A 16156-nucleotide genomic window follows, 5' to 3' on the forward strand; every position below is an offset into this window, starting at 1 on the left:
TATATCACATCATGTCTTGACCATATCACATCACAACATGCCCTGCAAAAACAAGTTAGACGTCCTCTACTTTGTTGTTGCATGTTTTACGTGGCTGCTACGGGCTTAGCAAGAACCGTTCTTACCTACGCATCAAAACCACAACGATAGTTTGTCAAGTTGGTGCTGTTTTAACCTTCGCAAGGACCGGGCGTAGCCACACTCGGTTCAACTAAAGTGAGAGAGACAGACACCCGCCAGTCACCTTTAAGCAACGAGTGCTCCGAACGGTGAAACCAGTCTCGCGTAAGCGTACGCGTAATGTCGGTCCGGGCCGCTTCATCTCACAATACCGCTGAACCAAAGTATGACATGCTGGTAAGCAGTATGACTTATATCACCCACAACTCACTTGTGTTCTACTCGTGCATAGCATCAACGCATAAAACCTGGCTCGGATGCCACTGTTGGGAAATGTAGTAATTTCAAAAAATTTCCTACGCACACGCAAGATCATGGTGATGCATAGCAATGAGAGGGGAGAGTGTTGTCCACGTACCCTCGTAGACCGACAGTGGAAGCGTTATCACAACGCGGTTGATGTAGTCGTACGTCTTCACGATCCGACCGATCAAGTACCAAACGTACGGCACCTCCAAGTTCTACACACGTTCAGCTCGATGACGTCCCTCGAACTCCGATCCAGCCGAGTGTTGAGGGAGAGTTTCGTCAGCACGACGGCGTGGTGACGATGATGATGTTCCACCGACGCAGGGCTTCGCCTAAGCTCCACGACGGTATTATCGAGGTGTAATCTGGTGGAGGGGGCACCGCACACGGCTAAAATATCGTATATCAAGTGTGTCCATGGGGTGCCCCCCTGCCCCCGTATATAAAGGAGCAAGGGGGAGGCCGCCGGCCTAGGGAGGAGAGGCGCGCCAGAAGGGGGAGTCCTAGTCCCACCGGGAGTAGGACTCATCCTTCCCTTGTTGGAATAGGAGAAGGGAAAGGAGAAGGAGAAAGAAGGAAGGGGGCGCCCCCCTTCCCTAGTCCAATTCGGACCAGATCATGGGGAGGGGCGCGGCCACCTTTTGAGGCCTTTCTCTCCTTTCCCGTATGGCCCATTAAGGCCCAATACGAATTCCCGTAACTCTCCGGTACTCCGAAAAATACCCGAATCACTCGGAACCTTTCCGAAGTTCGAATATAGTCGCCCAATATATCGATTTATACGTCTCGGCCATTTCGAGACTCCTCGTCATGTCCCCGATCTCATCTGGGACTCCGAACTCCTTCGGTACATAAAAACTCAATAAAACTGTCATCGTAACGTTAAGCGTGCGTACCCTTTGGGTTCGAGAACTATGTAGACATGACCGAGACACTTCTCCGGTCAATAACCAATAGCGGGACCTGGATGCCCATATTGGCTCCCACATATTCTATGAAGATCTTTATCAGTCAGACCGCATAACAACATACGTTGTTCCCTTTGTCATCGGTATGTTACTTGCCCGAGATTCGATCGTCGGTATCTCGATACCTAGTTCAATCTCATTACCGGCAAGTCTCTTTACTCATTCCGTAATACATCATCCCGCAACTAACTCATTAGTCACAATGCTTGCAAGGCTTATAGTGATGTGCATTACCGAGTGGGCCTAGAGATACCTCTCCGACAATCGGAGTGACAAATCCTAATCTCGAAATACACCAACCCAACAAGTACCTTTGGAGACACCTATAGAGCACCTTTATAATCACCCATTTACGTTGTGACGTTTGGTAGCACACAAAGTGCTCCTCCGGTAAACGGGAGTTGCATAATCTCATAGTCATAGGAACATGTATAAGTCATGGAGAAAGCAATAGCAACATACTAAACGATCGGGTGCTAAGCTAACGGAATGGGTCAAGTCAATCACGTCATTCTCCTAATGAGGTGATCTCGTTAATCAAATGACAACTCATGTCTATGGCTAGGAAACATAACCATCTTTGATTAACGAGCTAGTCAAGTAGAGGCATACTAGTGACACTCCGTTTGTCTATGTATTCACACATGTATTATGTTTCCGGTTAATACAACTCTAGCATGAATAATAAACATTTATCATCATATAAGGAAATATATAATACTTTATTATTGCCTCTAGGGCATATTTCCTTCAGAATGCTCCATGAACTTCACTTATATATTTTGGAGTATGAATAATACTATCATCTAAAGCGGGTTTGGAAGAGTGTCAACCTTAGGAATTAGTGATCCCACTATTCCGAATGAGAAGAATTTTCCTTATGTGGAGAGTAGAAAAATTTCTATTCTTGTAGATCATGAAAAGAATGCTTTATGTGATGGTTATATTGTTGAACTCATTCATGATGCTACTGAAAATTATTAGGGATGAATACATGCTTGTAGGAGTTGCAATAATATCAAGTTTCCTCTCTATGTGCTTAAAGTTTTGAAGTTATACTTGTTTTGCCTTCCTATGCTAGTTGATTCTTGTTCCTATAAATTATGTGCTCACAAAATCCCTAGGAATAGCAAGTGGGTTAGATTTAAATGTGCTAGCCATATTCTTCATGATGCTCTCTTTATGTTTCAATTCTTATCTTTTATGTGAGCATCATTGAAATCCTCATGCCTAGCTAAAAGGCATTAAAGAAAAGCGCTTGTTGGGAGACAACCCAATATTTACCCTTACTGTTTTTGTGTGTTTATATGATTAATCTACTGTATTAATCATGTTTTATAGCTTTTTGTTTCAATAAAGTGCCAAGTAATACCTTTGGGAAGACTTGGGTGAGAGTTAATGTAATCTTGCTGTAAAAAACAGAAACTCTGCGCTCACGGGATTAGCTACCATTTTTTTACAGAAGAGAGATTTTAAGTTTATTCTTTTTTCAGAATATTAATAGACAAATTCCTCATTTCCACCAATTTATCTCATAATTTTTGGAGTAGCAGAAGTATGGTTTCTGTTCAGATCATTACAGACTGTTCTCTTTCTGACAGATTCTGTTTTCATTGCATAGTTTGTTTGTTTTCTAGTTTCTATGACTTATATTTCTCAATATAAAATGTAGAAATGGTATGGTACAGTAGGCATTGTGTGAGAACAATTATGAACCTTGTCTTTGACAGTACCAAAGTGAATGGTTTACTCTTTATCGTACTAACCTATCTCACGAAGTTCCGTTAAGTTTTGTGTGATTGTAGTTTTCTAGCTTTGATTGAGATATCGATATGAGGAGCATAAGGAGTGGAAAGACCCTAAGCTTGGGGATGCCCAAGGCACCCCAGGGTAATATTCAAGGGAGACTCAAGCGCCTAAGCTTGGGTATGCCCCGAAAGGCATCCCCTCTTTCGTCTTCAAAACTATCAGTATACCTTACTCGGAGCTATATTTTTATTCGTCACATGATATGTGTTTTGCTTGGAGAGCATTTTCAATTTTACTTGCTGTTTGAATAAAATCATTGGATCTGAAATCTTGAATGAAATAGAATCCTCCCATGGCTAGTTAATTATTTGCCTACTCAGTGTTCTTCACTTATATCTTTTGGATTAGTTTGTCATTTACTCACGTGCTTCACGTATACCCTAGTAAATGGTTGAATGAATTGAATATCATAAATCTGAATTTATATATGTTTCATATGCTTATACCATGGGGAGTAATGACTTCACACATAATAAGTATAGGTAGTAAACTTATTGAAAGTTAGCAAATGCATAATTGGTCACTTGAACAATTCATGAAAGAATATTGAAGGAAGAGAGATTTCACATATAAATATACTATCTTGGACATCTTTTGTAATTGTGAGCACTCATTAAAATATGACATGCTAAAAGGTTGTTGTTGGACAAGGAAGACAACGTAATGGGTTATGTTTTCTTATATCTGAAATAAAGTATATTGTCATGGATCATCCAACATGCTGAGCTTGCCTTTCCCTCTCATGCTAGCCAAATTCTTTGCACCAAGTAGAAATACTACTTGTGCTTCCAAACATCCCTTAAAACGAGTTTTGCCATGAGAGTCCACCATACCAACCTATGGATTGAGTAAGATCCTTCAAGTAAGTTGTCATAGGTACATGCAATAAAAATTGCTCTCTAAATATGTATGATCTATTAGTGTGGAGAAAATAAGCTTTATACGATCTTGTGATATGGAAGCAATAAAAATGATGGACTGCATAATAAAGGTCCCGATCACAAGTGGCAATATAAAGTGACGTTATTTTGCATTAAGATTTTGTGCATCCAACCTTAAAATCGCATGACAACCTCTGCTTCCCTCTGTGAAGGGCCTATCTTTTACTTTTATCTTCTACCTTATGCAAGAGTCATGGTGATCTTCACCTTTCCTTTTTACATTTTATCCTTTGGCAAGCACATTGTGTTGGAAAGATCCTGATATATATATATATATATATATATATATATATATCCAATTGGATGTAAGTTATCATGAACTATTATTGTTGACATTACCCTTGAGGTAAAAGGTTGGGAGGCGAATCTATAAGCCCCTATCTTTCTCTGTGCCCGATTAAAAGTTTGAACCCATAAATATCACGTGAGTGTTAGCAATTGTGAAAGATTAAATGATAGTTGAGTATGTGGAGTTTGCTAAATCAAAGCTCTGACATGGACCCTTCCTGAAAATAAGATGAATTGCAATTGTTTGATGACTAAGAGCACGGTTTGTTAGTTTTCAAGAAAGTTTATGATCTATACTTTGACATGTGAATAGCTTGTTACTTGATCATGAGAAGTTTTATGAGTTGAGCTACTGTTATGATACATAATGATGCTAGAAAAAGTGATTGGAACTATCATTGATCAAACTTATGCACCTGCTAGCATTCACACTTCATAAATTATTTCTTTTATCATTTATCTACTCGAGGACGACCAGGAATTAAGCTTGGGGATGCTGATACGTCTCCAACGTATCTATCATTTACGAAGTATTCATGCTATTATATTATCCATCTTAGATGTTTTATATACATTTATATGATATTTTATATGATTTTTGGGACTAACCTATTAACCTTGAGGCCAGTGCCAGTTTCTGTTTTTTCCTTGTTTTTGAGTTTTACACCAAACGAAGTCCAATTGACATGCCAATTTTTCATGATTTTTTATGGACCAAAAGAATCCCCTGGAGTAAAAGAGTTGGGCCAGAAGAGTCCCGGGCTGTCCACGAGGGTGGGGGGGGGCACGGCCACCCCCCTGGGCGTGGGCCCCTGCCTCGTGGACGACTCAGAGACCCCCCCCTGACGTGAAACCAAAGCCAACAATTCCTATAAATATAGAAACCTCCAGAAAATAACCTAGATCGGAAGTTCCGCCGCCGCAAGCCTCTGTAGCCACGAGAAATCAATCTAGGGCCTCTCTGGCACCCTGCCGGAGGGGGCCATTATCACCGGAGGCCATGGAGGAGGATCTCGGAGGGGCCATCATCGCCATGAAGGCCAAGGACCAGAGGGAGAACCTCTCCCCATCTAGGGGGGAGGCCATGGAGGAGGAAGCACGAGAACCTCTCCTCCTCTCTCTCGGTGGCGCCGGAGTGCCATCGGGAGGGGAATCATCGCCGCGGTGATCGTCTTCATCAACATCACCATCATCATCACCATCCTCATCTATTTTACGCGGTCCACTCTCCCGCACCCCGCTGTAATCCCTACTTAAACATGGTGCTTTATGCCACATATTATGATCCAATGATGTGTTGCCATCCTATGATGTTTTGAGTAGATATCCTTTGTCTTTGGGTTGATTGATGATATAGATTGGTATGAGTTGTATGTTTTATTTTGGTGCTGTCCTATTGTGCCCCCCGTGTCGCGCAAGCGTGAGGGATTCCCGCTATAGGGTGTTGCAATACGTTTATGATCTGCTTATAGTGGGTTGCTTGAGTGACAGAAGCATAAACCCGAGTAAGGGGGTTGTTGCGTATGGGATAAAGGGGACTTGATGCTTTAATGCTATGGTTGGGTTTTACCTTAATTATCTTCAGTAGTTGGGGATGCTTGCTAGAGTTCCAATCATAAGTGCATATGATCCAAGAAGAGAAAGTATGTTAGCTTATGCCTCTCCCTCATATGAAATTGCAATAGTGATTACCGGTCTTGTTAACAATTGCCTAGGATAATTGCGCACACCGACCCATCATTATTCCACACTCGCTATTTATAATATTTAGTTATATATTCTAACTTAATGATAACATCACTTACTTTTATGGTTTATCTCTCTGATATCATGCAAAGTTATCCTCTTCATACCCACAACGTAGTTTTATTTCTCGTTTCTAGTTGGAAGCAAACATTCAGTGTATGTAGAGTCATATCAGTGGCAGATAGGACTTGAGAGAATATTGATCTTACCTTTAGCTCCTTGTGGGTTCGACACTCCATACTTATCACTTTCACCTTTGGGATTTGCTACGAGGATTCCCTGCACTTGGGGATTATCACCGGCCACCCATGGGTAGTTCGGAAGTGGATCAACACTGTATCGAACTCCCTCCAAAAGGTAGAGATGAAGGTCATCGGTCTTGATGCAGAGTACACAGAGCGTGCCACTGGGAAGATACAACGCGCCGCCGTCCTTCAGCTGTGCCTCGAAGATGATGTTTTGGTGTACCACATCATACACACACCCTCAATACCAGGTGAGCTCCACAAATTTCTTGTCTCGAGAGGACATATACTTCTATGGGACAGCCATCGAAGGGGACAAATAGAAGCTAGAACTGTACAACCGTGATTTGAAAAGCATCGCTGACCTACAAACCAGAATAAAAGTTCCTGTAGAAGATTGTGAGAAACAGACACCATCCCTATTCGACGTAGAAAATTTTGTTCTCGGAACAAATCTTCGAAAGGGTGACGAGATGCTGGCATTAAGGTCGTCTGGATGGGAGAATTATCCCTTGACGTAGTACCGGATAAGATATGCTTCCCTCGATGTCCGTGTGAGTTTCGAGATAGCTGCAAGGTCCAAAGAGCTTGTTGCAAAGCGGTCTCCCTCAAAAGATGAGAACAAGAAGAAGAAGAAGAAGCTGCACCAGCAGTAGGGCATTATGGATGGATGAACTATTCCCTCTCTTGTAAAAAAATATTTCCTCTCTGTGTACATTGATATAGATGAACTATTTCGATGGTGTGAATGTCTTTGGGACAAGTAGTAGCGTAGGTCCACTTGACTATAAGGAACTATTTATCCGGCTAGTTTCTCTACTACGCCTTCCAGTGATCGGTATGCAATGCATGTATCAATAGACATGATAGCTTGTCCATGGAAGTTGAACTACGGTGACCATCACGTTTCATCCACTACCACTCCTGATTCCCACGATGCCGCTCCAACCACGGCACCACATCCCCCGACGTGCGTCTCACCCCTCTCGGCCGCACCGCCCCTCTGCCTTTCTGTGCATGACATGTGGGCCAGCTAAAATGCGGCGAGCATCAAGTTTCTACCACAGCCACATGTGATTCCCACGACGCTGCTCGAACCCATGACACCACACATCCCCGACCTGCCGCTCACCCCTCTTGGGCCCACCGCCCCTCTGCCTTCGGGAGCACGACATGTGGACCACCCATCTATCGGGTCCACATGTTATTGACTCAAAGGCAGGTGTAGCGAGGCGCTGAAGCATAGCCCTGTCGGCGTTCTGGGAACAGGGGTCCCAAGACTTGCCTGCCTGCGGCCCACGGCATGGCAGTGCTAGCAGGCCTGTATGGCCCATCTTCATCAACAAGACATTCAAGACCCTCGCGAGGGGCCAAGCCTTGCGGGGCGGACGACCCAAGACCTCCTCAGGAGCGGCCTCAGCAGGCTGCCTCGCCAGGAGCGGAGAAATCAAGGCAGGGCAAACCTCGCGAGGCTCTCATGACGTGAGCCATGACGATCAAGACCAGGCGGGCGCCAGCGCACATCATTCTTGTTTCCTCTTTTGTGATAAGGAGGCAGGTGCTGGCGCGGAGTACCGAGGCATCAAGCAAAGGTTTCCATATCAGTGCAACGAGACCAAGACCAGTAGGATGGCAGGACGGAGGTCACCGTGGAGCCCAAGACGGCGTCATCACCAGAGCCTTTCGCAGGCGAAGACCGCTTTTGTCAGGATAAGCTGTACTAGCTGTCCCCTTTCAAATTGGCCGTTGTTGGCTCCCTTCCCGCTCAATATATCGGAAGAGGACTAGGGCCTCTATAAATAGGACTAGCCACCAAAGTAGGAGGCAACTGATTCAGATCATCCTCACATACACAAGTTCACGAAGCACAAGAACACCTCAACCTCAAGAGGCTGTTCTTCCCTTTGTACTGTTGTTCATCAGCCCAAGAGGCAATCCACCACCACCACACTAGAGTAGGGTATTACACCACAACGGTGGCCCAAACCAGTATAAATCTTGTGTCTTTGTGTTGTGAGTTCGTCGAGTTCGTCCACGAGATCTTAGCGAGCTAGGGCGTAGATCGGTAGGGAGGAAATCTTCGCACGCACCCCAGTGTTCGAACCTTAAGGGTTTTGCCGGAACCCGTGATCCGACATTTGGAGTGCCAGGTAGGGGTGCGCCAGAGCTTCCTTCCCGTCGTCTCGCGTCCAGTTGCTCCGTCATCTCCATGGCCGACACTCGCCGTGCTGGTGCAGAGCGCTGGGCTGCCCTAGCCATTCGCGTCTCTCAGACGGCTCCCGTCGGTGGGCCACCTCGTTGTTCTCCATCTCCTGCCGCCAACGCCGACACCGGTCCGGCGGGGAACGAGCAGCAAGCGTCCTCGCTGCACCCCTTGGTGCGGCGGCACGGCCGCGCCGCCACTCCATCGCTGACCCCGGCCGGTTCCTCATCCCATGCTCGCCGCGCTCCCATGGACGCACGGGCCGCGCTCCTCATGGGGCACGAGCTCCTCCGCTACCGCCCGGTCGACGACCTCTACGATGACTGGCTCGACCGCATCGCCGAGCTCGTCCACGCCGCAGGGGGCTCCCCTGCGCCATCCCTCTCTCCGCCTCAACCTCCGCTAGCTACGGGCGACATAGCTCATGGAGCGCCTCCACCACCACTGCCCCAAGACAGTGCCCTGGTGCCAAGGCGCGCGGCCCCACGACGCGACCCGCCGTGTCCCGCGCCCGCACGCGAAGAAAGAAGCTGTTAAGAAGTCCCTCCGCTGCAAGAGAACGCTCCACCACTCCTCGCACCGCCGCGCCAGGATCCTCTACCACGGCAGGGCCCCGCGCCGCTTGCTGTGGCGGCACGTGGGCGTCAAGACCAAGCTCCACCCCCAAGACGGGCCCTGGCGACCACGGCCGGCTGCCGCGCCTTCACCCCCGAGCTGCGTAGCGTTGCTTGGCCGGGCAAGTTCAAGCCAGATCTGCCTCCTCGCTATGACGGCACCCCCGACCCCGCGGAGTTCCTGCAGCTCTACGAGCTGAGCATCGAGGCGGCAAACGGCGACGAAAATATCATGGCGAACTGGTTCCCCATGGCACTCAAAGACGGCGCCCGTTCGTGGCTCCTGAACCTGCCTCCGGGCTCGATCTCCTCCAGGGACGAGATGTGCGACCGCTTCATCGCCAACTTCCAGGCCACTCGCGACTGCCCGCCGGCCACCGGTGACCTGCGCCGTGTCAAGCAACAACCAGGAGAGACCCTCCAGAAGTTCATCCAGCGCTTCAACAACATTCGCCTCAAGATCCCCAAGGTGACGGACGAGGCCATCATCTCTGCGTTCTCTGATGGCATCTGCGACGTTAAGATGAAGGAAGAGCTCGCTATCCACGGGGAACTGTGCACGTCTCAGGAGCTGTTCAACCTGGCGACCAAGTGCGCAAGAGCTGAGGAAGGGCGCCTCTCCCTCCTCGAGCTGCCGGCTACGGACCCAGAGGAGAAGAAAGCCAAGGCCAAGGACGTGAAGCGCAAGGGAGCAGCCGTGCTCGCAGCGGAGCCGGACACCAAGCGAGGCAGAGACCAGCCCGAGTCATCCAAAATCAGCCGACCGTTTTGCGCCTTTCACAACCTGAATACCCACAACACCAGCGACTGTCAAGAGCTTAGAGCCATTCGTGAAGGACGCTTCAGTCGATGCCCCGAGCGCGGCGACCGGGGCTACGACCGAGGAGGAGGACGTGGTGGCGGGCATTGGGACGACCGTGGCCCATGGCAGGAATGGCGCGACCGGCGTCGTGAGGACCGCTGGCAGGATCATCCTCGCGAGGGCGCTTGGACGGACCAGCCTCGCGAGGATCGTCCTCAGGGAAACGCCGGTCTTCCCCCGCGACCGCCACCACCAAGAAGGAACGATGACCACCATCAGGACGAGGGGGCTGGGGTCTTCCAAGAGCCGCGTGCTATCGCCTGCATCTTGGGCGGAGCCCAGGCCCCAGCCTCGCAGCGTATCTCAAACAGTTTGCTCGTGAAGTGAATGTAGTCCTCCCCAATCTTGAAGCCACGCGCCCGCTCAGGTGGTCCCAGTGTGCCATCACCTTCAACTCGGTAGATCAGCTCAAGTGCGCAGCGACCGCCGGCGCCCTCCCGATGCTTTATTCACCAGTCATCAGCAACGTGCAAGTTACCAAGACCCTCATCGACGGCGGCGCAGGACTCAACTTCCTGTCCGTCGACACGTTTGACAACCTCCAAGTGCCATATGACCAGCTTCAGCCTACCAAGCCTTTCTCAGGAGTGACCGACGGCTCCACCACACCGATAGGGCAGGTCCGCCTCCCTGTCACCTTCGGAGAACGCAAGAACTACCACACCGAGCTCATCGACTTCGACATCGCACACATCCGTCTGCCATACAACGCCATCCTTGGGTATCCAGCCCTGGCCAAGTTCATGGCAGTGACACACCACGGCTACAACGTCCTCAAGATGCCGGGAAGTGGCGGAATCATCATGGTCCCATGCGAAGAAAGAGACGCGGTGTGCTCCCTCGAGCGTGCCTTCCAAGCTGCAGCAATCGACGACCCCGACAACAAGGGAGAGGGCTCTCTGGAGGCCATCCCCAAGAAGAAGAAGCAGCTGTGCCGTGCAGGATCTCAGGAGGATGGCGTCATAACTGGAACCTCGTCAGGATCAGTGCCCGCTCCAGGGGCGCCTCCCTCCGTCGCATAGGAAGGCGCGCCCATCGCCCTCCTCGGGCAGGGCTCGGGGGCTCTCTTCTGGAGGGCCTCAGACCTTGCCAATATCACGAGGGAGGCGCTTGGGCACAACTTGGAGGCGTGCTTCACGACACGTTTCCCTCAGGAGGACATAGGGTGAGGAGCGCCCACCGCTCAGGAATTCATCACCAAGACCACTCAGGAACTACAAGACACAAGGGCCATGCGCGGCGACCGCCGTTCACGAGGCGCAGCTCCCCATCCAGGCGAGGATGCCGGGTTGCGTGTCTGCATCGACGTCCCAGGGCTCAATAGGGCCGCTTCTCAGGAGCTTTTCTGGCTTCGCGCATGGGCCGTTGTGAGGATCCACCACACAGCTACGTTCGCATGCCTTTCGGCCTGCAGAGTGTGTCGTCAGCCTATCAGCGCAACCTGCGGCGTGTCCTAGCAGCTCAGGAGGCCAGGCACCACGCCGTCCTGGCGGAGATGGAGACGGTCCTCAGGGAACCACCTGAGCCCCCAGAGCCTCCCGAGGCTCAGGGCCCCGGTGGCTCGTGAATAGCAATCCCTTCGCCGCATATCGTCAGCTGCCCCAACTCTCCTTTGTCAACAGAACTAGGTGACATTTTCCAAGTTCATTCAGCTGGGAGCGCCCCTCGGGCAGCATCATTCCCAGGCCACGTGGGTCCGTCCCTGTGGCATGTGTCCCTTTTTATGTCTTTAGCTTACCCTGTTGGGGGTGCCCCTCGGGCTGCATCATCCCCATGCCGCTCGGGCCTGACCCAGTGGCATGTATCTTCCTGCATTTACCCAAGCTGATTTGCCTTTCATGCGTAATCTACCTGTGGTTATCACCTGCTTGATTGTCACCTCCCACGGGGCCTGCTCACCCCGGCTCGGCGTTGGTGCATGGGCCCGTCCCTGCCACGTTGATAAACCTGAGCGGTCGAGCTCTGACTCGCGGCACGCTCTGTGCACGTCACCTCAACGGGACCTCAGTGCCTTCACCCACTAGCGGAGCAACCAGCACCGGGCTGGCGACCATAACGGCAGATAGTGTTCTTCCTTGTGCAGGCTCGCAGGAATCTCACAAGGATATCACCAGGCGGCACTGCGAGCTCCCACCTCTTCCAAGTAATCTGCTTGCACGTTAAAAGGGGGGCTCCTGAGCATCACGACTCAGGACCTCTTACTGGCTCTCCAGCCCTCACCCCCTAGCCTTGCCCACGGCATGGCGACCCGGCATACCGGCGGTGGCTGAGCTCGCTCGAGGGCCGGGACCCGAGGACGTAGAGCACGAAGGAGAGCATTGGAAGGGCGAGGACCCGTACGGGCCTAACCTAGCTACGCTGCGGATATTTGCGCGCAGGTCTGGCGCGTCGTGGAGAATCGACCCCGGACTGCCAAGATAAGTCACGAGCTCAGGATAACTAAGTAGTTGGAACCTAGGGGACACACTCGCCGCAGCCCTGTCATGGCCACGTCACCTCCCTTTCTTATCTTACCACAGCTGCTTGAGCGCTAAAGGGGACACCCTAAGCATCGCGCCTCAGGAGCTCTTACTGGACCTCGGGCCACTCACCTCCTGGCCTTGACCACGGCACGCGACATGGCATACCAACGACGGCTGCAGCCTGCCTAGGGACCGGGACCTGTCAGCGTAGAGCAATAAGCTGTCGCGAGGTTGGAAAGGGGAGACCGAGCCTTAACAGGACATGCATTCGCGGATTTTCATAATAAGGAAGATATACACAAAAGACATCACAGATCCTTACACGCCCCCGTGGGGCATTTCTTGATTCCTCGCAGGGAACAAAAGACGAGAACTTAGTAGAATCCTATCTACACCCTCCCGCGGCTGACGCCATCATCAACAGTGGGCCGCGTGAGGCCGGCGCCAACCCCATCCAGATCAGCAGCGACGGTGGCTGGACGCCGCAGCCCTGCTCTGAGCCCGGCGAGAGCTCGGGGCCACGTAGCTGTCGTCGCTCGTCTCCGGAGTCTCATAGAGCTCAGGAGAACCGCTGGACTCCCGTGGGTCGCTGCTTCTGGAGTAGCCACGAGCGGAGCGTGCGTCATCCTGGAGCTCCCCTCCAGGGCAACACTCCAAGCGGCAGCCCTTCGCGTCGAAGACCTTGAAGAAAAGCGTGGAGACGCTATCGTACTCGAAGTGGATCACGACGGCGCCTTCCGCGCGTCAAACCCGCGCGACCTCGCCCCAGCCTCGGGTCATGAAGATCTTGCTGGTGGAGACTGCTTCAACCTCTGCTCCGGTCGCCGGGGCGTCGCAGTCGGCATGCTGCAGCCAGAGCTCGAGAGGCCCCCTCGGCGGCATCATGTTAGAGAAGAACCGCAGGAAGCAGATCCAAGAGCTTGGGGGCATCGGCGCCCAAAGCACAAGCTCGCGTGAGGAATCCATGGCATGGATTCCAGGGGAAACGGCGCGCGGCGCCCTCGCACGACGACCCTGGGCGCGGCGCGGGCGGCGCTGTTCGTCGCCCCTTCCTCCTGCGCTCCCGGCTTGGGCGTACAATGGTAGCGGATACCCTGGAGGAGGCCGCTCGCACCAAGGCCTCATCACCACCTGCATCGCCGCCTCATCACGATGATGAGACGACCTCTTCTTCGGCAGGAGCAGCCCTGGATCATCACAGGGAGCCTTTCCTTTCTCATCAGCGGAGAACCTTTGGATCGGCGCCATCGGAGCTGCAACTAGCAATGGAGCGGAGAAGAAGAAGCAAGCGAACAAGGAAGAGATGGGCGATGGAGGCTCTACCCCCTCCCCATTTATAGCGAAAGAAGGCCAACCGACGCCCCCACGATCATAGGTAATGATGGTTTTCCTTGCATGTCGCAGGGACTTGTCAAGTCGAGCAGTTGCCGAGGCAGCGTGGGGAAGCAGAGACGCCCACGTCCAATCAACCGCCACGCGTCGACCGAGGCCGCAGGCTTTTGGGGCCCGCGGCGCTCCGCGCTTGACCTTAGGCTTCGCCTCGAAGCCAAGCCCGAGCGCGCCTTGGGCCCTGGGGCTACTGTCGGCGTTCTGGGAACGGGGGTCCCTAGACTTGCCTCCCTGTGGCCCACGGCAGTGCAGTGCTAGCAGGCCCGTACGACCCATCTTCATTAACAAGACATTCAAGACCCTCGCGAGGGGCCAAGCCTCGCGGGGAGGACGACGCAAGACCTCCTCAGGAGCGGCCTCACCAGACTGCCTCGCAAGGAGCAAAGAAATCAAGGCAGGGCAAACCTCGCGAGGCTCTCGTGACGTGAGCCATGACGATAAAGACCAGGCGGGCCCCAGGCGGGCGCCAGCGCGCGCAACGTCCTTGTTTCCTCTTTTGTGCTAAGGAGGCAGGCGCAGGCACGGAGTACTGAGGCATCAAGAAAATGTTTCCATATCAGTGCAACGAGACTAAAACCAGCAGGACGGCAGGACGGAGGTCACCGTGGAACCCAAGACGGCGTCATCACCAGAGCCTTTCGCAGGCGAAGACCACTTTTGTCAGGATAAGCTGTACTAGCTGTCCCCTTTCAAATTGGCCGTTGTTGGCTCCCTTCCCGCTCAATATTTGGGAAGAGGACCAGGGCCTCTATAAATAGGACTAGCCACCACAGTAGGAGGCAACTTATTCAGATCATCCTCACATCCACAAGTTTGCCAAGCACAAGAACACCTCAACCTCAGGAGGCTATTCTTCCCTTTGTACTGTTGTTCATCAGCCCAAGAGGCAATCCACCACCACCACACTTGAGAAGGGTATTACACCACAACGGTGGCCCGAACCAGTATAAATCTTGTGTCTTTGTGTTGTGAGTTCGTCGAGTTCGTCCGCGAGATCTTAGTGAGCTAGGGCGTAGATCGGTAGGGACGAAATCTTCACGCGCACCCCTGCGTTCGAACCTTAAGGGTTTTGTCGGAACCCATGATCCGACAAGCCCCGTGGGACCCAAGAGGGAAATCTAACTCCTGCGCCAGGCCGTGTGGTGTTACCACTGCACGAACTCGTGCCGAACTCGAGATTTGTTTCTTACTAGCAAGATGCCCATGCGTTGCACGGAACATCAAGATGCATTTGTATGAGTAGTTTATCTTCTGGGAGAAAAGGATGAACGAGGGAATGCCTTATTTGGAAATGTGGAGAGGGGTGTGGGTATCTTTTTGCGAAATTGCCATAGTTTCCTTCCTATCCGTCAGATATAAATTGAACGGCTTATATTGGAGGATGGCAGGCACAACATCATCACCAACTCTGTTTTTTTATAAGAGTAGAGACTACTACTACCAATGTGCCGGCCCGTGCGTTGCAATGGTTCCAAACTAGTATAATAATACTTTTGCAGGCTTGAAATATAAACACTCTAGTTTTGATATACATATATTAGCGAAAATAAATCATGCTTCACTCAAAATATATTCCTCAGGCTGTTTTGATGAGGTGATGGACGGGTGTGGCTGGTTTGAAGATAACATGTTTAAAAAAATTTGGAGCTATGTTTTACATTTTGTAGCATGGCACGGCATCCGGTGCACCTAAGCGTGTGAAAAAAATGAGTTTGGATCGGTGGCACACCCTGTGGCCAGGGTTTGAATCCTGTCAGAGTCGAATCTTATAAAAAACAGAGTTGGTGATGATGGTTTGCCTGCAATCCTGCAATATAGGCCGTCCGATTTATATCCGACTGATTGGAAGGGAACTATGGCAATTTTGCAAAAAGATACGCACACCCCTCTCCACATTTGCAAATAAGGCCTTCCCTCGTTCATCCTTTTCTCTCACAAGATAAACTACTCATGCAAATGCATCTTGATGTTCCGTGGAAAGCACGGGCATCTTGCTAGTATACTCTTATAAAAAACAGAGTTGGTGATGATGGTGTGCCTGCCATCCTGCAATATAGGCTGTCCGATTTATATCTGACGGGTAGGAAGGAAACTATGGAAATTTTGCAAAAATATAACTAGGCCCCTCTCCACATTTGCATATAAGGCCTTTCGTCATTCATCCTTTTCTCTCATAGGATAAACTACTCATACAAATGCA

This window comes from Triticum aestivum, chromosome 4D, assembly GCF_018294505.1.
Source record: "Triticum aestivum cultivar Chinese Spring chromosome 4D, IWGSC CS RefSeq v2.1, whole genome shotgun sequence".
Classification (NCBI taxonomy): domain Eukaryota; kingdom Viridiplantae; phylum Streptophyta; class Magnoliopsida; order Poales; family Poaceae; genus Triticum; species Triticum aestivum.